Raw genomic sequence first — 25,390 nt, 5'->3', positions numbered from 1 at the left:
CGCACGATGTATGCGCATGTACCACGAGTGGAAGCGATGCAGCATGCTTTGCGGGTCATGCTTAAACGATGCAAAAGTCGATGCTATTGTTTCGGCTACCGAAACAAAAGGGAACCCTGTTCGTTCTTCTTTTCCTGATTTGTTCTGTTCTTTTAGGCGCGCCATTCTTTACGCCTCGCTTGGCTCGCGACCTCCCTGTTCCTCTTTCACTTGAACAATATCGTGGTATCGCGGATATTAGTGGATAGCCTAGAATGTAGGAGTCTCCTTTGGATAACTTTAAGGGAGCTTTAAATTAGTTAGAGTGCAACGTCATGGGTGCATACATAAATTCAGTAGAAATGGCCAGTAATGGTCAGATACGCCAGACTCCGTGAGCTTTCCGATTCAATTTTCTACGAAACAATGATCACTAGTAAACAATCGTGTCGCACACATTCGATTCATTTTGTTATATAGAACAGCCCTACTATAGATTGTAACACCAGTTATGACCCACCCCTGCGTACACTGCCCTCAAAATCCAAGGTGCCATATTTTCTATCAAACATTCCCTCACAATTTCGTTAAAACTGGGACGAAACGTGCGTTCTCGCGACGAATCCATAAAGAACCGCGCACCTCCCTGACTCCTAAAGGTCCACTCAACCCTTAGGATAAGGGTGAGCGAATCTCAGCAGTATCTCCTGCCAGCGACGAACAGGAAAGAGGAGAGCGCAATTAAAAATCTAATGGTCGATTAATTCCTGCTGCGCGTCGGGAAGCGCGATATTATTCCTGGAGCAGGTTGGTTTCCTTTTTCTGTAAATAAGCACGCGTGGAGAAACAGGCAAAACCAGGACGGGAAAGAAAAAACAAACACCTGCCAGGCAGAAACGAGCCACACGCCGTCGGAGGTGCGGGACCCTTTACTCGGGATGCGTGAAATTCGTAATAAGGTTTCGTGGCTTGACTCCCCGTGACCCCAAGGGGGACGACCAAGTTAAACAGAAGTGGAAGCGACGAATAAACGAACGAAAACCGAATCTAGGCCAGTGGCGGCTCGATGCGGGCGGGAGCGACCCGCGAGCGTGAAAAGGGGTCTCGTTGCGAGACTACTTGGTCGCAATCAGCGGCGTAACTAGGGAAGAGGCTTCGTAACAAATGAAAGGGGGACATCCAAACGCGCGCAAGATGAATGTAGAGAATCTCTATTTTGCTCAGGAATATTAGTAAGTGTGTATTTCGACTTTTCATTTTTAGTTGTACGAGGAAGTCCAACTTAGGTGGTGAAAATTCCTTTTCTGTGTGTAATATCCGTTGTAGGAATATTTCCTCTACACCTTCAACTCTTTGCACTCCTATGTCGAGCGTGACTCGACATCAGTTCTTATCTCAGTAGGAGGTGACAGTGACTCGCGTGAGAACCCTCAGGGGCTGTAGCATGCGAATATGCAGCTACAGTACGGGCTTAGCGATCCCGAGGTACCCGAGCTAGAAGAGGGCCTTTGGACCGCACCTACCAAAGACAAGATTAACGTAAATGTGTTGAGAAGAACGGAAAGAGTTGTATTTTAATGTGACGGTTACGCACTTAGATATACCAAGCTCAAGCTCATGTGAGAAGACACCGAACGTCATCCATGTTAATTCGTGGTTATCTTCGAAACCTTTAATTGGACGCGGGGAAAATAAATAAGAAGGTCGCTATGTTGGTTGCCTTCCAGGAAAGAGACACCTCTCCCGCCTCCCGGAGGGAATCGAGAGGAACTCGCGAATCTGGCCGTTTCAATTTCAACGAGTTCGCCTGAACAAATATTCTTAGATAAAGAGAGCTCGGGAGCCCCGTCTGCACGACCGAGCCTGAATGCCTAATGGTGCCGGAGTATCCGAGTAACTGCCTTCCCCTTTGCACGGGGCTGACTGCGTGCGGTAGCTTATGCATCGAATCGCGGGACTGTGGCTGGGATCCATCGGCGACACCGAAATCCAATATCGAGGCCGAAACGGCCTCGGCTCGGAATATTGAAATAACAGGGATCGCGGTCGCGTAATTATCGCGAACGGTTGTTTCTTCTTTAGCCTCCTTCGCCGTTTTCGAAACTGTCGCAACTCTGTCGTTTCGCTTGTTTATATGGAATCAATAAGGACATTGGGAGCAGTTATCGCGAACGTGGGTGCTTCGAATGCGCTTGAATGCGAGGAAAAATAGATTGACGGCAGCCAGCGAAAGTTGCGCCGCGATACGTTGGCGTCAGATTGCTAAGACTGCGTTATTCAGCATAGGAGACAATGAGCGTCGTATTTATGGTTAGTGTGGACAGTATAGACGCAAAATTTCATGCGAGAGAACGTGCGATTACGTTGTATATTAAGTTTGCGTAGGGTAAATGATGGACATGCTTTGGTATTTTTATATTGAATTAGATGGAAATGACTGGATGCATAGAACGTAAATAGATTAAGTCACCTGTAATAGTTTTGAGCCACCTGTAGAATCACGAATACACTCAGTTCTGTAAGTACTAAATTAAACGATAGGTTTTATGTTTCTAAATAAATTTTTCGTTATACATATATTATTCATGTACGTATCTATTATGGAACATTTATTTCGAAACATTAATCTATTATTTAATTTAGACAAGTTTCTTCAATAGACATGGAGCGTATAAATACTTATGGACTGATCGTATATCAATTATGAATATATTAATCCATTAAATTATAATGTAGTTTCATTTGAAATACGTCGCAGAATGTTTACTCGAATCCACATCCAAGGATGAGTCATCGACTTCGAATCAAGTCCGTTGGATTCCAACGTTGTTGTCTGTTTTTGTAAACTTTGGGCCCAGGCAAGATGCGCGTGATTGGAATTCAGCGAAGTGGAAATTTCTCGGAAATGATACCTACGTAACACAGAATGGGGAGATACATCGAATGACGTCACGAGAGCAGTTAGCAAGAAAACAAAACTACGCGACCCGTACATATTTTCAAAAGTCCTCGAGGCTCGAAGCAAGGACAACTCGAGGACGAGAGGGGAGATGGAACGACTGATCGAGCCCGAGAGTGACAGTACCGTTTCGGACGGCGTGCGTGTAACTATGTACCGATCGATCTTAACACGTACATGTACCCAGTGATATTAAATTCATATTATCACTTTACATGCGGGACCGATCGCAGTACCGAATACAACGAGAGACTCTAATCACGGTTGCGCGATCGACACCAGTGAAATACTATAATACTATCCGTGACTTTTCCTTGGACTTTTCTAATCGGAAAGTGTATTTGTGTGACTCTGATCAAAGTGCAATAATTCTCAATCAAAACACTACAAGTGAAGCCTCGATGCAAAGAGTCAACTCGACAACATTTCGCCATCCATCCCCAGGAACTCTTCCGGGTTATCTAAAGGATCCAACGCATGGTCCAGAGCAAACAATATGGAGGATCGATTAACAGAGTAACGTCGATTCGTTGTACGAAAAAGGCGAGGACTGTGCAGGAGCCAACGATTTCAAAGGGTAAGCACTGTTTGTGTTTGTATCGGGGTTACGCTCTCAGATTTTTCCAAGACTTCCGTGGCCCGTCAAAGGGAAGTAGATACGTTTATATTTGAAAGTTGGATGGAAAATGATTTCACGGAGACGGGCGGTTCAAAGCTGAAAGCCCTCGTCGAGAAATAAGGTAAACGACGAGACAGCGCCGAGCCAACTACTGGTTTCGTTCGGTTCGCCTCGGTTTCGAGAAAATCGAATTTTCGCGCGAACGTGTGAAATCGATAAACGGATTTCGCGAAGAGTTTAGCGGAGAACTGGGTCGACCGTGTCTAAACAGTCCCGCGACGCTTGGCGGCTCCTATTAATTCAATATTTAATCGACGACCCCTTGGGTGCCCGATTCGGACTCCGTATGACTATTTCGTGGTACCTACCACTTGTCTTTCTGTCGTTTTTATTCGATACCCGATTGGGCTCTCTTTGAAGGTAGACATTGATTGCTTTGCGATAGCGTAATAGTGAAATGATTGCCAATAATAAGTTCGGAATGGATTTACATGTAAATTAATAACAAGGTCAACTAAAATTCCCTATATAATAATCTCAAGTGATTCAGGCTGATACATTATTAACGCATTCAGTGCCAACTACCACTTGTCCCGTAGTCCAAATTGATTGCAATTATTCAAGGGATAAGTTTATAACCTTTTGCTTGAAATCCAACCTTAATTTGATTGAAATTTTGATTATCAAAATAATAATCTAGTGTTAAATCTTGATACCCAAGGCAAAACGCTTTATTATATTTTTAAAGAGAACCCAATATGTAAAAACATAAATCAACGGCCAATAAATCCTCGTTATCGAGATAGAATGTATCCTATGTAACATTGACTTTGGTGTCTTCATCGAAATAAGACCTAATAGTGTCTGATTACTCATGAACCATAACCGTGGATGAAATTTAGCCCCAACGGTGGTTCAGCCTAACGAGCTCGTTCCCTTTGAGGAATCTCGCAATTAATCGCTACGGGGAATTGAATCGGAGACCATACAGGGAGTCGGAGCGCCGCGAAGGGAAAGGACGGAAAAATGGCATAGATCATCTATGGGAAATCTGTAAAAGATTTAGCCGTTCGGTACACGTCAAAATACATTGCCATTGTATCCGCGTAAAATGATGATGGACGCTTCGCGAAAAGAGTTCGGTGTTGTACAGGGTCGTAAAATTCGCGAACGTTTTAATAAATTTCCCGCATTACGTTAGAAGCAGAGTTGGGGGGAGGGGACGAAGAGTTACGAGTGCGTTTATCGATTACCAAAACTTCGTCTGTACATTCACGGCGCCGGGGCTAGGCTCGCATATAAAATAGGCGATTTATCTTTAGCCCGCTTCTCTAACGAGTTACTCGATCTCGTTTCGCCTTAAACACGGGGAGAGGGGGACGGAACTTTCAACGCACTCGCGATACTTATTTATCGATTATATTCTCGCCCCATCGCGGGACGCACGCGTAATTTCTAATTACGGATTATTCTGACGCGCGAATCTGTTTTACTCGCGCGCTCGTTGAGGCTCTAGCGATAATTGAAAAAAGCCTGGGGACGTCGATGCTGAACTGTGCTGTAATTAAAATTTCGAAAATTTCTCGCTTTTCGCGACACTTTAATTTAAAATTTTTCAAAAAAATGGAATTTAACGATTTGTGCAGTGAACGGGTCATGTAGAAAATCGTAAATATACATTATACGTGCAATGCTTCCTTCTGATTCTAAACGATCGCATTTAGCGATATCCAGGGCAGTATTACAAGGGTAAGGATAAACATTTCCGCACTGGCCATCGGTAGGGCCTCCCGTAATAAAGCGAAGGAACAGATGGCGCAGTTTTCTCCCGACCATTGTGGTTGGTAACGTCTTTGCGGAATTCGTGTCCCATTGAAACTGACTCAAAGAAGCCGCGCTGGATGCCATTCAAGAACGAGGCGTATTAATTTTGTCGCTAGTCGAGAGTCGGCAGTCGGAGCGTCGCAGCTCGAGAAAAGGGAACGAGATCACTGCCGAGATTATTATTCGCGAGAGAAAGGAATCCTTTCCTACCGCGTCGGTCTTTCAGCTGGCAATTTTTATCCTTCGGCGACGGTATACTTTTCAAAACCGGTCGACTGTTTTCGACACCCCCGAAAAATCTATTCAACGTCACGGACAAAAGGGGCGAGATCCTTTGACTGATGCAAGATTGCTGGTATCGCGTGGGATGAACCGTTGGGAGAGGGGATGGCTTGTCTTGCAACCATAACTGAGTTCCCTTTTTTCGAGGGGAAGTGGAGAGATACTTTATTTTTGTTTTATTTTAACGCATTCGCGACCGTTGACGTACATTCGCGTCATTTCAAATTCTACTCCTGGTTATGAAAATATTATGAAAATGTTTTTATTTTATACAGTACATATTTACAACGTTGACATTTCAAAACATATTTCGTAACTTTTATCTTTGGCCCAATGATACAAACTTGCGATGTCCAGCTTCAGAATTTTATTTTCATCGGTACTCGGTATTACAGATGTAAAATATCTGCCGGTCGCGAACGTGTTAATAACAATTCTAGGATCAATTCGTAGCCCTAGTAACATTCTGCAGTAGTACTTATATTTAGAACCCTTTTAAAATTTATCAGTACTACACAGATTTATTTTCATTAACATTTCACCTTCAAAATTTATTTATTTATTTGCTTGGTGAAAATTCTTGTCACACATATGTGGATTACGTGACGCTCAACGTGGTAATAACATATTCACCCAGTAGAGGGTCGAAGTTGTTCAACGATAGTGCTTCCACCTCGATTAAAATTAGAGAAGAGGTGGAATGGAAGCAAAATGCCGGAAGACGGTTCCCTGACTTTTTCTAATCGCGTCGGAACGCCCGCTCGATCGCGTTTAATCCGCGATTAAACGCCGCTGCAGGCGCCATTAAACCGGAACTAAAGGACACCGGAATCCTGCAGCGGGATATCGCCGATATAGACGCCTGCGATCCATTCTCCGTTTAAGCCGGGCCTTGACTCTTCGGCCATTCACCGATCCTCCCTGGTGCGTGCTCGTGGCTCGTGCTTCGACTAAACGTGGGCTTTACCACTGTCAGCCCGTCGCGTACCTCTCCGCACACGGTTTGTAACCTAACGTATCCCAGATTTTACGGATCTCGCGATACACGGGGATATCGGGCCGACGCGCCGAAACAGATCCCGGATTAGATGGGAAACCGATCCCGCCTCGGAAACGCCGTCAATCGAAAGGGAAATTTTATTTAAAACGGGGATACCTCGATTTTTATTTTTCTTATCCCTCTTTACTGCCTTCCTCGCTATTCCAGCGATTAAATTTATTCATTCTTGCTGATTTTCAATTTACGTGTAAACGGCTAAAACATAATTTGTTACCGAAATAAATGCACTAGAGAGTTTAATGCCGCAACTGCGCTTGATTATCTTTTATTTTTTACATGCAATCCGTCGAGTAAAAGTCGCCCAAACTCGAACATTTTTCGCTAATTAGTGCTTCGGGAACTGGTTTTAAAGAGTGTGCATAAACTCTTGTAACTTTTCACGCGTATTTAAATTCCGACTTGCGTAGACGTGACATCTGCTGAAAAACTGTAGAAACTTTCGAAATGGTCAAATATAAAATCCTCCTGGTAGCCTTTCGTCGATCTTCTATCTTACAGATTATTCGATACCGGTACGATTTTTCTCTACACGTGTTTTTTTGTTCATGTTATTGCGAAATAAACGCGATTAAATTCAATAACGATGACACTACGTCGGAAAAGATTCGACCAATGCCGGCAGTATTTTAGCGGTCGAGTTTCGCCGCGTAAAAACGTAGCAATTCGGATAGAGGGAAATTAAAACGAGCCGGAATTTTCAATAAACGATTGTACCCGCGGCAACCGGCGCGCCGCCATCGAAGGGATTAACTCGTTAATTCGATCGCACGGTCCTTCGCTGTGCGCAGCGCGCATACAACGTGTACGGGGATTTTACGATCTCGCAGCGACGGTGCTATCAAGGCCGTAATTCATATGAAAAATTGTTCACGCGAGGTGTCGCGTTACGCTTCGAGCGCGAACGTGCATACGTATCGCGGTCCTCCGAGGTGAGAAATTCTGGAAGTTATGCGGGACGAGACACTAGCGCCGACTGCGTGACGCCTGACAACTAAGCGAGATGTGAGGTGGACGAAAAGCGTGTTGGCAAAGTCTTAGTCTCTCTATCGAGGAATATTTATTGCATCGCACTGAATATTTAATACTTCATTATTTGAGCTATTCACTGCACATATCGATTTTCGATCGAATCTCGAGTTTAAAAAAAATCTTAAATCTTAACTGTCAAAGCATTTGGTATAGTCATAACTTATTATATTTATAACAACTTCCTGGATAATAAAGATTAACATCATTAAAAGAGAAAATTTTGTTGACCATCGAATAACGAATAATTTATTTCAGAGACCATTTCGATCGCATTTCTCAACTTTTTGCTTCATTAAGTTAATTGATCTATACATAGAATATAGATGATTCTATAAGTAGAAGAATAACTCGTGTGATATACACCGAACTCTGTACAGTCCAACGAATAATTGGCCAATCGAAAAAAACTTCGTGATTAAATGATTCAACACAGCTTCTATTTTAGTTTTGATATTTCAGTAAAGTTCAATCCGACTTTGTGTCATGAATTTTTAAAACACTCCAACTAGGAATTGATCTTTATTTTAATACCGTCGTAAAGAAAGATGACTCCGGTCATCGACCGAAAGTTGGGTCAGTAGGGACAGGATTGGCACAGGATGTATCAGGATGAATTCATGGACGCTTTGGTAGAACACCACCAGTCCACAATGAAATTCTGGAATGAAACACGAACGAGCTTCATATTCAGCTCGGTTGGCCGGTCGGTCAGTCGTTTCGAGTTGGTTTACGAGCCTGGCGCTGCATTAATTCGCTCCGTCGACGGTTTCAGGACGATTCGTAACGGGGACAAGTGCCTAAGACGAAACCTCGGCTTTGGCTGATTAGGCGCGGCTTCATGGCTCACGGAAGAAAAGTCTGGATGCCAGAGGTTGACAAAATTCTTAGCAGTTATTTAGCAGAATATACGTGAATACATGTAGAAAATTTGAACCAGGTATCTTTATCAGATTTAAAGAAAAAAAAATTCAGATATCGCGTCATCGGAACCTCTGGCATCCTGCAACAAAAGATCCCGTCCTTTAGCACCCTACTTTTTACGAGATCGCCGTATACACACTGGCGAGTCTTTATCCGAAGGAGGGCCAGTTTATGGAAGGTGTAATTCCAGGGAAAAACGTATCGCGTGCTGGATCGATGACAACGAAGCACCGTGGCAGTGTTTTCGCGCGTGCTTCATTGCCCAGGCAAACGAAACTGCTTGCTCGCTTTACATTGCAAATAGATTATGCACATAAACCGTCGGGCGCGGGATTTACGTCGTATTTTTTCGTGCAATTATCGCGCTACACTTTATTCCAACGAGAACGTTACCGGGGGGATTCGACGTCAAATATTACACAACGGAACGGGAAAACTACCCGCGTCGACGAAATTGAGAAACGTTCAACGGGCGAACGCGATAAATTTCGACGCGAAACGTCGAGTTTCCGTGCCATCGCTTCGCGGATCGGGAAATGAAAGTCGAGAGCCGGGGAAAAATTGCTCGAAATCGCCTTGATCGAATCGAGGCTGCACGCAGCGGCACGCAGTCCTAGGATCTAGACACGAGTGTTGTTAATCGTGGGAGTTAAAGAGAACTGGGAACGGTTTAGAGCGGATGAGACGAAAGAGCGGGGAAAAATGGGATCGCGACAAAGGTGGGAAAAATTGAACAGAGTACTCGAAAAGGATAGAGCAATTTGTTGGAAAGCGACACGATCGCTGGAATGATCAACGATTGATTTCTTTTGTGCTCGACGTCCGCGTATGGTGCATTGGAACTACGCTGATCGTAGTAACTAGTTCTCTCTTACACGATTCATCGAGGATTGCTTGTAATATTTCTTTATGCTGAATATTTGGTTAACTAAAACACGCAGGTTTTAAGTTTTCTTTGGTGCAATACATTTAAGTGGTATACTAGTGTGGAAGCCGAGGATTTCCGGGCGAAGGGAAAAAGGTGGTCGGCGTCGTGCTCGTTTCGAGCGTCGCGGTATCGATGAATTTCAACGAGGGCTCGTAAAGAGGAATAACAGCGAGGCGTTAATATCAGCGAGGTTGGCGCGGCGCGGCGGCCCAATTGAAATTATAAACGGCTAGTAAGAGAGGTTAATAACAGCGGCTATAATTCTCGCGCTACCCTCTCTTATGGCGCAATTAAACCTTGATAATGAATCGAATCGATAGCACTCGAACGGAGGTCATCGCCGCCAGTTTTCACCGGACTGGCTTCTCGTGGAATTCATTACCGCGAACCCGCCAGCTTCTTCTCGTTTCTTTTTCTCCTACCCCAGAAATATATTAATTCGTTTCGCAAGACCTGGCTTTCGGTTCGTCCATTTCGCTCCCATCGAGGATGTCTGGGACCCTGGTCGATTCCTTAGCATTTCAATTACAAATTAAGCGTTCCGTGGGCTCTGTCAGAGGTCGCCGGGGTCTGGAATCCATCGCGCGATTTCTCTCCGCAACGGCGGCGAGCGGATGAATTTTTAAAAAGCTCCTGGGGAAACGGGGGAGTGATTTGAAAGTTTCGGGGATGTCGAGTAGAAAAGTTTTGAAAGGGTGGAGGAAAAAGCTGAGGCGCGCCCAGCCATGGGTGGCTGGGGAGGTGGAGGGCCAGAGAGAAAAAAGTGGTTGGAAAAAGTCGGAAGACTGCGCGAGGTAGGCTGCCGCGGCCGCGGCCTAGCCACCATCGCGAGAACATCGCGAGCGACGAGATTGAACTGGCTGTCTGCAACACCTCCGGTTTTCGAGACTCTCCCGCGGCTCGTATCAGGTTGCTTACCGCGGAGGAAAACAAAGGCGAGGAAAAGGAAAGTTTCCCGCCGATGTAGCGAGTTTTTACGATAAATCACGCTCACGAGATTCAAATCGCGGAACTAGGAAGACCGCCCTGCGCCTTTCCTCCCCGTGTCTGCTCGCCGCGGAACAATATGAATGTCTAACTGTAAAAGAAGGTCTCAAAGATGCCCGACGAGTTTCGGGAAATCTTCGTGATGAATATTTCGCTAAATAAAACACGCAGGTGTTAAGTCTTCCACTGAGGTAATTTATTTAAGAAACAAACAGGAAATTTAGATTTCCGACAGTCATAAAACTTAGGTCTGAAGATCTCGAAGCAGAGAAAATGAAACCTTCCAATTATAACGGTTTCTTTTCGCAAAAATGCAACGCTTCGATGTAAAAACCGAGACAACGGGGAGGTGAGAGAATAAAATTCTCGCGCGGTGTGAAATTTGAGAACGCGAAAGAGCGTGTAGAGGAACGTGGTCGGGGCAGAGCGTATCCTGGTGTAGGCACTCGTGAGAGCAGGTTCTCTCTCGAGGGGGTGCGCCTGTATATCCGAAGGGACTACTGGCGAACGTCGAGGAATCCAATGTATCATCGGGCTAACAATACTAAAGGGAAAGAGAATGGGCAACAACGTGGAGGCACCCAAGGACTGGGGGTGGAAAGAGAGGAGAAAATGGCTGGCTGGGGTGGCCGTCCGTGGCGCTTGGGATAGCGCACCCACACCCGCCACTTTGTTCCGAAGGTTATTTATTACTTATTGAAGCGGTCTTGTAATTTCCTCGCGTGATATACTACTGGCGGAAAAATAATATCGGCCGCGTATGCATTATGTATACGCGAACACGTTTGTTCTACCGATTCGTGCAGCTCGGCAGCCACGGACGCGGATCGTGCCCGATTTCGTTCCGTGCCGCCTTTGGACAAACGTCTCCTCGTTCCATCGTTTCCAGGCGGAAGTCGCCTGGGCGTCGTGCATGCCGCGGCCTCTGGGTTGTATTTAATGCGTTGAATTACAGCTAGCTCCGTTCAATTATTCAACTGGACGAGTTTCACGTCGAATCGCGACGCTCTCGATTCCCTCGCCCTTTGAGCGCGACCTCGACTTCCCTCGCCTCGATGGCATTGAATTTCTCGGCGAGACTCGTCTCAATCAATCTGCGAAACACTCGAGAATCGATATATTCGGTCTAGTTATTTTAGAAACACTTTCTAGGACCTCTGAGAACCAATCAAGTTTAATTTGATATTCAAGATCTCGAGTAAAAATAGCTAACAAGATCTGTCTCTTGTTTTATAAAATCCTCCACACAGACAGGGAATACACTATCGTGTTAATTTGCGAATGTTATCTCGTAGCACATTTGCGACCGGAAAATTACAAAATATGTTTTGTAAGATCAATGTTGTAAATATGTAGTATATAAAATAAACTGAAGTGACGTGAATTCATCTCAGTACTCGCGAATGTGTTGAGTATGTAATATGCAAGCACTTCAACAAGGTGAGAACCGCCAGAAACGATACGATGATTCGCAACCTTTCTTCGTCTTTGAATCGCGTGACGTATTCGCGTCGTATCAGGAAATCGATAAATAACGCGAAGGGGTAGACAAAGTGGACAAGAGATGGAATAGATGAATATTTCAGCTCCCCTTCGAAGCACAGTAGGATTCCTTGGGAGACTGAACACGGCGCTCGGTGCGCGGTTTACACGGTATTATGACGATGCCTCGATGCTTGATTGACAAATTATTCCACGTCTTAATGGATAATGCACGCCGTTATAAATGCGATCGTGATATCGATCGTTGCGAATCGGGGAAACGGTTTTACTCGAGCGAAGAATCGTCGCGGAAACGCGTCCGTTGTTTGCGCTAGGATGATGGCTGCGTTGTTGATCTTGAGACGGCCCTTTGATCTCGCTGGAGAAGCAAACTTTGAGCCCAGGTCGAAACGACCGCGGACATTCCCGTTCCCGCCCTATCGACTCGCTCTGAAATGTTCATGAGTCTTGGCCAGAGTGTTGTTCGCCTGTAGCCGGCCTGTAAAATTTTAAACCGCTGCGCCCGTCGAGTCATTTATCTTCTGGCCACAGCGGGACACCGAAGTCCTGAGCCTTCCCATTATTCAATGACTTCTCGATGCCTCCGTTAGTATTTTATTCTCTTGGTATTTTATAACGACCAGTTAAGAATTGACTTTTATAGCACCTTCCACGTAGGCTCCACTTGAAATATTTAACACTAATCCCACCATGACCGGTCAAATGACCGTTTTCCAACTTTTGTGTACAGTTCTTATATATGATACATAAATTATATACAATTGAAAAAAAGTGTCTTTAAGACCAGTTATTTCATCGAACACGGTAGAAATAGATACAAATAAATGTCGATAGGTTTAGTGTTAATTTCGTCTTCTACCTTACTCTTCTGAATAGATTTGTAAAGGTAGACCGAAAATTTCCAGACTAAAATGTTTTGGACTGTAGTCTGGACAATTTTTGTCGTGTTCGACGATAAATCTTGGCAATCAACGCGGACACTGGCAGTCGTTTTTCTCCCCGTGAGTGGATTCTCGTTAACCAAATTGGACGATCGAACGGCAGCCCGGTCGCTGCGTGTCACGGTTGCTCTCCGATTAGTCGCGCTTCGCATTAAAGCCAAAATTAAAACACCGCCGCCAACCAGAAGGTACGCCAGGCGTGAAAACCAGCGAGCCCAACCGATTCTCTGTACCTCGAATCACTGTTAGGTTGCAAACTATGCATGGGGGGAACTCTGGGAAACCCTGTAACTAAAGAATTTAATTTGGAACCATTTGTAACGCGAAATCTAAATATTAACCCTTTGCTGTCCTATGTCGAATGAGACTCGACAGAACTGTACGGACATCAGGATATCTATTCTATAAATCTTCTAAGTTTATAAATTCTATAAAATTAATGTTAAACGTTGACGATGGATATTTTAATCGATGCACTTGAATAAAAACAACAATAAACATTGAACTGACGTTATACTTGTTTTTGCAACGCTTGATCATAGCGTATGCATTGCGATTCGCGCATGAGCGTGCTCCAGCGGGAGTATGGTTGCGTTCGGGCAGAATTGGCCCGGACATAATTCAGCGGTGGCCCTTCTCGAAGCTGCTGCTCGACCGCTCTTCCGTTTCTCCGGCCCTTCCGGCAGAATGGATCGGACCAGCGTACCATCGGTGTCCACTGTACCAGCGCAGACTTCCACCAGGTCTGGACTGCTGTGCGGTAAGTAGTACGAACGCGAAACGGGTCAGCCGTGAGCGTCGAAATCGCTGTCTGGCCAGAGTGGCCGAATCCCCTTTCGTCGCCCGGTCGACGGGGACATTGCTCGATGGCCACCGGAAGTCGCATCTAGACTGTCGCGTTGACCCTCCAGGGGGAATATCTAGATCCCTCGGTTGCGAAACGAGATCTTGTCGTTGCCAAATCGGACCTAGGGATCCGTGAAACATCGTTTTGATTTTAATGCAATGGAATCGTTATTTGATCTTGAAGAGTATAATATTCGCGATGAATAATAAGGAGTAATTTTAATTTTAATTCAAAATTCCAAAATGTTAGAGTATTATAAAAGCAGACGATAATATTATGGTAAAGCGTGCAAGTATCGGGTGATCGTATTCCTCTCGTGAAAAATTCCCACGGGACACCGTTTTTCCGGCTCCAAATGAGACTACCTCCTTAATACGTTAACGAGCGGAACGCTCCTTGTTTTACACGTTATGGAGCTCGCTCGCGGCAAATGAAAACGGTCTGATACCTCGAGCAAAAGGAAACAAAACTGTCGTAAATATGTTCTCGGGGACCGGGCGCGGTTCTCGCCTCGACGAATGATTTTTTTAGTAGCGCGGATTTAATTTCCACGCCGACTGCTTGGAAGTGTTTTTTCCCAACGACCGCCAGGACTGCTTGGAAACTGCTTTTCCACGTCGCGTAACGAAAGTCGTCCAAGTTTTTACGTTCTGGTGGTTGGGTAAAAAATCGAGGAAAAGAGGTAGCTAAGGGCAAACTCCGAGCTTGTCTGTCGCGTCTATTGATTTCCAAACAGGGTCAGCCTTCATTCGTTAAACTATCATATAATTTTTTGGGGCATCTTTTTGGGAAAAGTTATTTTAGCACACGGATGGATAATTCGTGACCCTCAGGGGCTGTAGCTATTTGATTGTAGCTACAGTACGGGTTTAGCGATCCCGAGGTACCCAAGTTATAGGGATTATTAATCGACAGTCAACGTGGTAAGAAGAACGCGTCAGTGTAATAGCTATAGCTGTATAGTTGACACTTAAATAAATACAGGATACAGGGTAATTCGTGAACGTTATCGGAACAAAATTGCGAATACATTCGAATGCCAGTTAAAAATATAACGAATCCACCCGGAAATAACGTCCGGGGGAACCGTGTATTTTAAAATAAGTGTTTTTCAATTTATATTCCACGGCCACCGTCATATACGACATTGTCGCCTCGCGACGCGTGCCAGAGCGAAATGAATAGGATGACCGGGGCGATGTAACGTGGAACGACGAGTTAAAATATAATAAAGTGCGGATGGGGTTGTTCCTAGGACTGGAAAGGGGGCACTGGGGGGAGGGAGGCTCAAGAATAATTGAAGGCTCGGCGCAGCCTGAGCGCGAAAGTGAGCGTTATTAAAGCCGGTCGGGCTACGGCGCGGCGCGCTGCGAAACGTAATTAAAAATCTAATTTCATTGCAGCGCGAGCCAGAACTGAAATTATGTCCTCGTAATCGCTTCGTACACAAATATATGTATAATTGTAGCTTATATCGCGACGTGCACGTGCAAATTGCCTTCGTTGTTTCGCTAGCCGCAAACAGCTCCGCTCTCCTGTCGATGAATTATTTTAGACAAGGATCCGACACGCAGCAAACTGCCACGAGCTGCCAGTCGATTCAGCTAATTTCGGAAAACCGTGCCCCTGGCTGTCCGGTAGCCACCACCGAGGAGTCTCTGTATCATCTCTCGGGCTTTTTGGCACAATTTTATTCGATTAATAGGCAAACGAAATCCGTGATATATTTTTGCTCGTTTGACGTGGCGCGTGATACGTTCATACAATTCCCATAGCCTCGCTACAATAAAATTTTTCAAAATTAATCGACGAAGAAAGCACGACGAAATAAAAGAAATAAAAGAAAAAATGGTGTAGAATCGAGAATCGATTTATTGGCTGCTGAATGAAAAGCTACTTAATAAATTTCTCAGACTTCATCATGATTTCCGATTCAATTCAATTTTTCATTTTATTTCTGAGGAATCTCAAGCTAAATCGTTAAATTGGAATTGTTTTTTCTACTAAACGGAACGAAAATTCCAAGTAGATAGTCCTCCGAAAGACCTCACGATTGGAGGACCAAGGACGCCTTCATCCGTTATTTCGCGCAAATAAGTATCCCTCGCGATTGTTATCTCTCATTCGCCTTTCGAGATTTTCGTGTGGATAAGAATTTCGGCCGTCTCCGTTTTACTCTCGACGCACGTTTTTCAGCCTTACGAGCGTCGAGCGAGGAAGGTGGCGAGCGCGCGTGGCAAATGGACGGGTTTACGAGTGCGTGCTTTTTTTCTTTCCTTGAAATGTTTTACAAACACGGTTGCCAGCGCAGCGAGAGCGACCCGGGTAGAATGCAGGCTCGAGTCGCAGGACGGACGGGGGTTGCCGCGGTCTGGGTCGCCATATTCAGAACGAGCAATAGCTCAGAGCCCAGCCAGCGCTTATTTTATGGGTGATGCGTTTCCCCGTAGCAGTTTTACTTTATTTTGTGATTTGCTGCCGCAACGTATTACTCGACTACGCCAGGCTCGTATTACGCGAACGGAGCACGCGCGTTTACATCCTTCTCGTCGACGTAACCTCGAGTCCTGGCCTGACTCTAACTCTCCTCGCATCGTCAATTCTTTTTGCTTCCCGTCCGACCGCCTAATGATCTCTCCTCGGTCTGCTGTCTTTTCGCTCGCGAAACCTCGTCGAGGAAAATGTACACGCAAGGAAACGCGCGCCGTACGATCCTTCGAAAATGACCGTCTCTGGCACTGATTGGACAGAAATTTATTTCATAGTCTAAAGAAGCTTAAAATCACTATCATTAGTGATAAGTAATTTATCCTTATTTAGTTACCACTGATAATAATGATTTAAAGCTTCTTTAGACTATGCAATAATATTTCACGTATTTTAGTTAAAAGGTCCTATTTCCTGTATCACTGGATATTAATTTCCTTAACGCAAATCAATTACTGCTACATTTCCAGTGTAATTAATTTTCTCTCCTCACCCTTTAATTCAGATATTATGCACATATTTCCGTCTCGATAATGTCAAATGTAATTCAAAATACGTGTAACAACTCTCTCCGACAATCACCGTTATCGTTCAATAGCCAAAAATATCTCGTTCGTTTAATTCCTCGTCGGCAATAACACCCCTAACGATAACAATAAAATGGCGAGGCAGTTCTATTGACGGAGCTTCGCAAATACCGGGTGTTTGTCTCTAAAATAATAGGGCGGGTTCCCCCAGCTGTTTGTCGTCCAAGCCCTCGTCTCCGCCCGTCCCTCGGACGGGGGATCTCGAGCATTGAAATTTAATTTCAGTCGGAGGAAGTTGCTGGCAGCGATCGCTTCCGTCTACCATGTACGGTATCGCGTCGAAATTACCGGGACGTTTAGCTTTTAAAGAAGTTTCTGTCTCCGGGTGTATCGTGTTTCGTGTACCGTGTACCCTGCAACGTGTACCCATGTATCGCGGCATCGTGTACATACAGGAACAGAGAACAATCGCACGGTGTGTATCTCCAAGCCCCCCTACCCCCACCACGTCGTTTCCCCTGTTTAAACGGGGTAAATAGGAATGGCAATAATACGCCGTGTCTTGCGAAGCATCGACCCATCGGAGTTCCCTCTCGAGACCGATATTATGTGTTAGCAAGAAATGAAAAAGGAAACGAGACTCGACGGCGGGGGGAGGGGTACGCGTTCCAGGAGGACGTCGACGAGGTACACACACCCCCTCCGTTCAAGGGAACGAGAGAAGGAATCGAGGAAAACGTAGCAGCTGGAAAACGAGAGGCAGCTACGAAAATACGTACTTCTCTCTCGCGCGTCTCCCGGATGCCTCCGATTTCAGTATACTCGTTCCTGTTTCCTTGTAATTTGTCGTCCCAGGGTATGCTCGGCCCCTATTGGAACTGCCGTCCCGAGCTCGGTTAGGAGCAACCACTTGGACAAAATGGAAAGAAACGGGGAGGATGTATTCTGACAGTGAACGTCGACGAGCCTGGACGAGATATTAACGGATATCGTCGTGCAACGAATCCCGATGGAAACCAGCCGTGAACGTTCCAATTTTATATCCGACCATCGAGGTTCTCGGACACTCGAAGCTCGAAGAAGCGAAGGAAATTTTATTTAGGAATTCGAAGAGAGTCCGAGTCGAGTTTCCACTTGCCATATTTTAAGAGATAACGCGGTAACTACAACGCTAAATATCCCCGAGAGCTGTTTACCGTGCTCCTCGAAAAGCATGCATCATCGGTTTCGGTGTTTCGAGTAGCATCGCGGCAGAGCCTTGTGAAGAGTGAGAGTTTCAGTTGGGGAATTCTCCTTGCGAGTATCGAGTAGGATTTCGAGAGTGGATTCGGCGATTAACGCGTTCGAGGTAGAAGAGTTCGTAACAGGGTCCCGTCGAGTGGAAAAAGCATTACGATTCGTCGGGCAAAGCGACTCGAAATCGATGCCGCCTCTCATTAACGTAATGCGTCCGTCAAAGTTCGATAGCGCGAGATCGAAGCCGATGCCAAGAGGCGGAATCCGAGCAGTCGGCGTAGAGAGGGAAATCGATTGCCCCGTCGATATTAATCTGGTCGTTTCGCCTATGCATGGCAGACCTAGCGACGGACGGAATGGTCGCTTTGACCGTCGTCCTAATTGGAAGATGAAGCAGACGGCTCGCCACCGGCTCCCAACTATGAGAAAATAATTATTCAAGGTCGAGGGACCGCGTTTACTCTCCCGACGCCCTGCCTATTTGTCAGATCCCGATGAACTTCGCCACGGTGTCACGAAGACACGCTCTCGGCCATGAATTGAAGCGACGACACTTGCGAATTCGCGCATTGTTCTGAGTTTCGAGTTTGCGGCTGTAGTTATCGAACTCTAGGTTACACTTCAATTCAGCAAGACTCGCGCCACTGGCCCTTAAGCGGTTAGGTCTAGTCAGTCGCGTGAAAACACGGGTATTTTAAATCGTCCCTTTTTATAATAGTTTAGTATATTTTCTTAAGCACAAAACAATATATTTATTGTAGAGAGAGGTTTATTGCCATATTTGTTGAATCCAGTTCCTCAAGTAGTAAGTAAGTTCCTGCTTTGCGATGACCATCGTACCTTTTTACTGGTTCATGTAAAATCAGTCTAACAAACATAAATATTAGTTTAATAGTTGATCTAGTGATTAATCGAAGCCCTCTGAAGTTTACAGAAAATATATTCAAGCGACTATACTTCAAGAAAACGCAAAAAAAAAAATCGATCTCTTTGAAAATTCTGACTAGACCTAACCTCTTTAAAGCCAATCCACCCTCCCTGCAACTCGGAGATCCTCAGCTGAGGGACCATATCACCGATAATCAGAAACATAACAATTCCAAAAATATGTTAATAGTGTTTCAACGCAGCCAGTCCTTCCTTCGCTTCCATTTCCCGTGAAACCTCCGAACCGGATCCTCCGGCTGGAAAAAAGGGTTTAAATCCGGTAATTGAGTCTCAATTCACGCCACGCGCTCCATTTCTCGCGTGGGCGATGTTGCCCCAATTTTTGTTCCGACAGTCTGGGATGCGTCGCGCGATATTTCACGGAAGGCTTTCGAAAACTGGCGGAAAAGAAACGAAGAAGCGGAGAGAGAGAGAGAGAGAGAGAGAGAGAGGTTATAGGCGAAGGGCGGGAAGGAAAATGCCCTCGGGCTCGAAGTTGGTTGGCTATAGAACGCGGAGAGGTGCAAAAAAAAAAAAGAAATATATATTGCAGGAAAAAGTTACGATTTTTCCAGTGGCCTAGCTGGCGCCCGGTAGCTTCGGTCCGAGGTATGAATTTATGTGGCAACTTTCGCCAGAAACCAAATGCACACAGATCCGGATATTATATATAGGAAGGTAGAAGTCAGCGAGGTGGTAGTTTATCCTTTGGTAGACACCCTGCTAGACATTATGGCTGCTAGAATGTACCGCTCGTCCTTTCGGGGATCGACTCTCGGCGCTCCTGAAATCCACGGACTCGTTCCGTGGGAAATTATTTACGAGCGAGCAATCCCGTGCTATCGAACCGAAACTCTTTGGACGAGGAAGAAATCGTGGGGAATTGAACGCGTGGTTCAAATACTAAACGACCATGCCGCGACTGTAGCCCGATTGAATTCTGTGAATAAGTCAGCGAATTAGATGCGTTTGCTGTTCGTCTACCATCAGAAGGAAACACTGATTTTCCCCTAACGCCCGAGGGCCTTTAATCAAGATGGAGTGTACCTCCACCTTCTCTAGGTGAGGAAACCCCGATGGCGATGCGTCGAGACAAATTCGATCAACGCAGTCGAGGCGTTTATTATTAAAGCGGGATGATTCTATGTAAAGAAGTAGACCCTGGAGAATTAGTTTAGCCCATTCACTGCTAGATAAATTTAAAGCGTTTTGCCTTGGCCGCCTACATATTCACCGGAAAGAGTTAGTGTAGGTCTGCCTTGCCACACGGCGAGTACTCCAACTACCGAGGCTACCGCCTTGTTCCCTGACACCTCTAGGGAAACGTGTTACTTATTCTACGAGCCTCGAACTCAAAAACGATACAACTTTTTCCTCGTTACACGATGGACATTCATCAAAGTGGGATTTGCTTCCTATATCGAGCGAGATTGGTTCGTTGGGGATCACGCTCGCGTCCGAGAAAATCCGCGGAAATTTGCGGAGACTTTAACGGCCGGCCGTTCATGAATTAAATATCGACGAAAGGAGGGTAGGGTAACCCGCGAGGAAATGGAACCCGCGCACGCAAACGCGTCTTCGCGAAACATTCGCGTTTGAAAGTTATCGGCCACGTCGGAACGGCGACCATCGGAGCTGTAGTTACAGATGGAAACAAGTTTAACGAACAACTTAAGTCGAGATAAATAACGTCGATTCTTAGAATACAATGGTTACTTTCCCCTGATGTAACAGTGCTTGCGTATCTTGCGAGCCGCGTATCGAGGGATTACCGTAGTACCGGAATCATGCGCGATGTTTGCTTGCTTCAACCGTTTCCATGAAACTCGTGAAGTTCTGCTAAGATATTCGTACAAGATTCAAATCTACTCCATCAGGGTTTGATTACAGTTGGGAATACAGTCATGACTTCCGAAACACAGTAATGTCGACTGAACTTCGCGCAATTGTATTGCATTTATCGTCCTATTCAGCGACCTGTTTGTACGTACCTTGGCATATTGATTGTTTTTAAATGGATCTGATTTTAAAACAGTGGACGAGGACTAGGTTATTTAGATTCTAGATTTAGAATATCATTTAGAATAATAGATTCTAGAATATTGATACTCAGTGTTCCCAATTTTCCCACGTCACAGCTTTACTTCTCGAATCACTTTCAGAGTATTCCAAACGATCCCACATGAATTGGAATCTACTTGTTAGGTGCTCGTCCCCATCACTAGAAACCGAAGCAGCTCGGAACGCGATGGTCGAATTAAATTGTATATCGCGCTGGAGAAGGTCCGCTATTATTTTCGCGGGGGAGTCGGCGATTTCGAGCCTAGCAGCACGTTCCTCCGTTTTAATTGCGGCGAAGTTCGAGCCGCCGTTCGGTCCTCGCTCGAATACGGAGCCGATCGTTATTATCGTCGCTAACGAGTAATTTGTTTACCAGTGACGATATAATTTCGAACGTTTCCCGGGATCGGATAAACGGGGACACTTCGGTGGCAGAAACTATGGAACGAGGAACGAGGGGTACGGTGCAGTGACGTGACGGACCGCAATCGCTTTACATATTCATGATGTAGCTTCGTGGACGTGCACCGCGAAATCATAGAATTCCCGTCGTCCATTCAGGATTGTCCCGTGATCGTTCGGAGCCTATCCGTGTCGTTTGATTCTTTTTCCTTCGCGTTTCGGTCCAATACAATTCCTTTTTCCATCGTTAGCCGCCAAAAATAATTATCGGGTGCTTCCTACTATTCTACCTAAGGAACTTTTGTTTCTCTGACTTGTTAGAGTGGTTTCAATTCGCCCAGAGAAATTCATCGTATAGAGCATCTTTCATCCAGATCACCCTTTCAAGGATTCAATTGAAAAACAGACGTACCTAGTGTCAGCTTGGAATACAAAAATTAAGCATTCCTACAGAATAGCGATTTTTCGTAAAGAAAATTCACCAGAAGCAATTTCGTCCATGCCCAAAGGGCGTTCCGATATCATGTAATAATCACCTCTATCCCGGGAGGGGCTGAAATAACAGGCGAGGAAATACCACCGCTCGGGATTCAAAGTATCGCAATCTCTTCGAATATTTCCTTAAGTAAATTGAGAGGGTGGGCGTCGAGGGGTCGTAGGCGGTCGTGCAAGTCTTCCCCAGCGCGTTACATAAAACCGTCCCCGTTCTTTCCCTTTCACGCTGATTAATCCTACCGTATTAATACGGCTTTAACGAGCCAGCAGGACGAGGGTACGCTCAGAAGAGGGGGGACGAGAGGGTGGTGGCGTCGAACGCGCTCGACACGGTAATTCGGCCGAGAGGAGGCGAAAGACGTCGCGGCGCGAGGGTTGTCGCCGAGCGTGGAGGGGAGCCAGGAACGCGAAGTCGATCGCGCCACTGGATCCGAGCCACCGAGATATCGACTTGGTTCTTAAAGCGTGAAAACGGGTCGTCGACTTTCATCCTTCTCCGTTCGACGCCCGGGAATTAGGGTTGACTTTCATCCTTTCCGAGCGAAGAACTGGAGAAGGGCCTGGGAACCGGTGAGAGGACTCCGGGGGCTCTTTTTTACGATAAATTTCACCGAGTGCAGGGTCAATCCGTCGAACATCCCTGTACTCGGATCCACGGAGGGTGAATCGTTGTACCTGGACGAGTACTCCTTTCGTAGGGGGCGAGGAGATGAAAGATGGAAAGCCTAGACCTCAGGAACGATGAGGCTACTCTCCCAATGAAACTCTGCGAGAGCATTCTTGTTGCGGTGGTCTCTTTTTCTTACTTAAAGTATTCCCTTTTCATTCAGTGATCAGATTTATCACTTCACAAGACTTTTCCTATTAATATCTCGTTGGAAAATGTGCGAACAGGAATTCCATTACATTAAATATTCTAACTTTAAAAACGTGTTGTTTTGGGGAATTGTTAGACGTGATTATAAATTCTTATAGCTTTCTTGAAGCGTTGACAACCAAACGAAACCTCCCAGCATTCCTACCCCTGTTTCTAGTGAAAGTTCTCAGGACCACCGGGGTAAGCATGGCCACTCGAGATGGACAACGACGTTGAAAACGCGCTGCTTTGTATTGCACGCTTCCTAGTTCCTTAGAATCGCCGGGGTCGTTATTTCGGACGAAGCGTTCCCTAGAGCGAGCGTGGGCGTCCTTTCAGGGATCCGTCTGGCCGAGAGACCGTCTTCGCGATCGAGGCCCGATCGCGCAGACCTGGGATCGAGGGAATTCCGTTTTCTCAAGCTGTTCACCTCAAGGGGAGGGGGGGGGGGGAAGGCGAGAAGGTCCGCGGAAAGCTGCGCCGTAAGTGCACTCGGGCTGGAGTAACGGAGAAATTCAAAGGAGGGCGAGCAATCGAGCGGATTCGTGGAACAGTCTCGCGGGCTAGCGAATAGGTCTATCGGGCCGATCGGTGGGAGTCGAGACGAGGGGGTGGCCAGGGACTGGTGTGGAACGGGGGGACGAGGTGGAAAAAAGGAGCAGAAGATGAAGATGGTGGGCGTGGGCGGAATGGACAGAGGAGAGGACGACGGGGAGAGAGGCAACAAAAGACCGAGCTGCGCGGCTCCCCTTTCAAAGTATTTCTATGACGATGCCGCGTTTCGTGGTTCATTAGCGAAAAAGGGTTTCCCCCTTTGTTGGCCGCGATACCATTGCGAAATGCTCCCCGGTGCGATTCTATATCGCCATCTACTCAGCCTTCTCGGCCATTAGCCGGTTATTCGAAGCAACTACTTTGTCAGACGTTCGAGAAATTTCGATGATAACGCGGCTAGCCGACTGCCTGTCTCACCCGATGCCCCCTCCAAGCTTCGATTCACCCACTATCGCTCCAGGCCAGTTTCATTGTTTTCTTTTTATATATAGTCGGTCCTGTAAATATTCGTACTCTCTGTGTTTACCAAAGAAGTTTGCCTAAATTAAATGATAATGTATTCCCTCTTACTTTCTCGTCTTCGGACACGCCCACTGCTCCAAAAAGTGTCTGTTGGTGGGTGCAGTAGCTTGTTTCACCTAGACTTAACTAGAAGCCAACTACCTGCCTACCTGCTTAACCTACGCGTTAACACCCAGGCCACAGGTACGTGGCTGTATTTAAAAATGTGGGCTAGGCTTATGGCACTCTTCTGGGTAGCTCACACAACCTACCGAGTAAAGGTGTTGACTCGCAAGTAAATTACACCTAACTTGCACCTAACTTCTGCTAGCAACGAAGATGATCAGTAAGGTCACGTCTATTAGAACTGTCTGACACACTGGGCGCCAGTTCTAGCAGCTGTAATAGCTGAGTATAGTAGCGAAGCATAAGTAAGGAAACCATAGAACCTTATGTATTGACAAGTATAGTCTCCGGTGGGAATATTCCAACCCTATCGCATGATGCGAATAGTGATACACTGAAAGGACATCTTCGTGTTGCCAAGAGTTCTGCTCTCAGATTGTTGAAGTTTGATGAGACTAGACACCCTACACCGTTCTCTACAGAGCGAACAGCCATATATGATTAGAATATGTGTAGCCATACTGGATATCAAAAGTTTGACTCTGATTAATTAGTTCAGGCTTTGACGAAGGTGGAAGAGAGGTTTAATACTCTTTTTCTTTGATGGTAAATCTCAGGGAGATCTGCTTTCTATCTTTATACCTTCACTGTTAACCCTTTAACCTATAAAAACGTGTGAGACTCGTGATACAGAATTTGAGTCGATCGAAAGAGGGCAACGCATCCCCGTGAACGTAATTATTCACAGCCTCTCGGATGCATCGATAACCTGTCTTCCCACCTGTGCACCACGTGGCGCGAGTCACATTCGAGCACCCAAAGGGTGTCGCTTTTCGGTGGAAGCACGTCCCGAAGAGGCGTCTCAAGAGTGTTCCGCGCCAGCGAGAACGTGGCTTTGCAAACACTCGTCGCTCGCAATCTGACACCTGATCCGCGACTCACTTTAATCGCGTTTCTGTGGTGTCTAGAATACCAACGACGTAATCCTGATCCTGAGTCGCGTACATTGTCGCGAAGCAAGGTAGGATTTCAAGCTACCGATCTTCCCGTGACAAATGCGCTTTAGCTGAATCTTACCTTAATTGTACAATTAAAACATGTAACAGGAAAGTAGGTATTACTCTGTTCCTTTTTTGGATGCACATGTCGAAACGTCCCTCTTCATTGGTTGTAATAAGAACGATCGATAGTCCAACAAACAGATGAATTATATTTACCGATTACAAGAAGAGAAAATAATAAAAATAGTATCCTCTAAAGTCGATCGACTAATCCATCAATCATAGTTCATTTCATTCTTTATCGGACTATAAACCCTACGTATTTATTCCAATAGCA

General features: G+C 45.7%; 1 protein-coding gene and 1 long non-coding RNA gene across 7 annotated transcripts in view; one reads left to right on the top strand and one right to left on the bottom strand.

The window, feature by feature from the left end:
• LOC128893980 (nephrin-like) overlaps positions 1 to 25,390 on the bottom strand; it is a 348,887-nt gene that overhangs the window by 163,868 nt on the left and 159,629 nt on the right. The gene's annotated exons all lie outside the window — the stretch shown is intronic.
• LOC128893988 (uncharacterized) overlaps positions 3,000 to 25,390 on the top strand; it is a 73,268-nt gene continuing 50,877 nt past the window's right edge. For both annotated transcript variants that reach the window (XR_008461442.1, XR_008461443.1), the window contains exon 1: positions 3,000 to 3,515. This is a non-coding gene — a long non-coding RNA (uncharacterized LOC128893988). The remainder of the gene's footprint in view (positions 3,516 to 25,390) is intronic.

This window comes from Hylaeus anthracinus, unplaced genomic scaffold, assembly GCF_026225885.1.
Source record: "Hylaeus anthracinus isolate JK02 unplaced genomic scaffold, UHH_iyHylAnth1.0_haploid 3, whole genome shotgun sequence".
Lineage (NCBI taxonomy): Eukaryota > Metazoa > Arthropoda > Insecta > Hymenoptera > Colletidae > Hylaeus > Hylaeus anthracinus.
The sequence above is the reverse complement of the archived record's forward strand: the minus strand, read 5'-3'. Positions and strand labels throughout refer to the sequence as shown.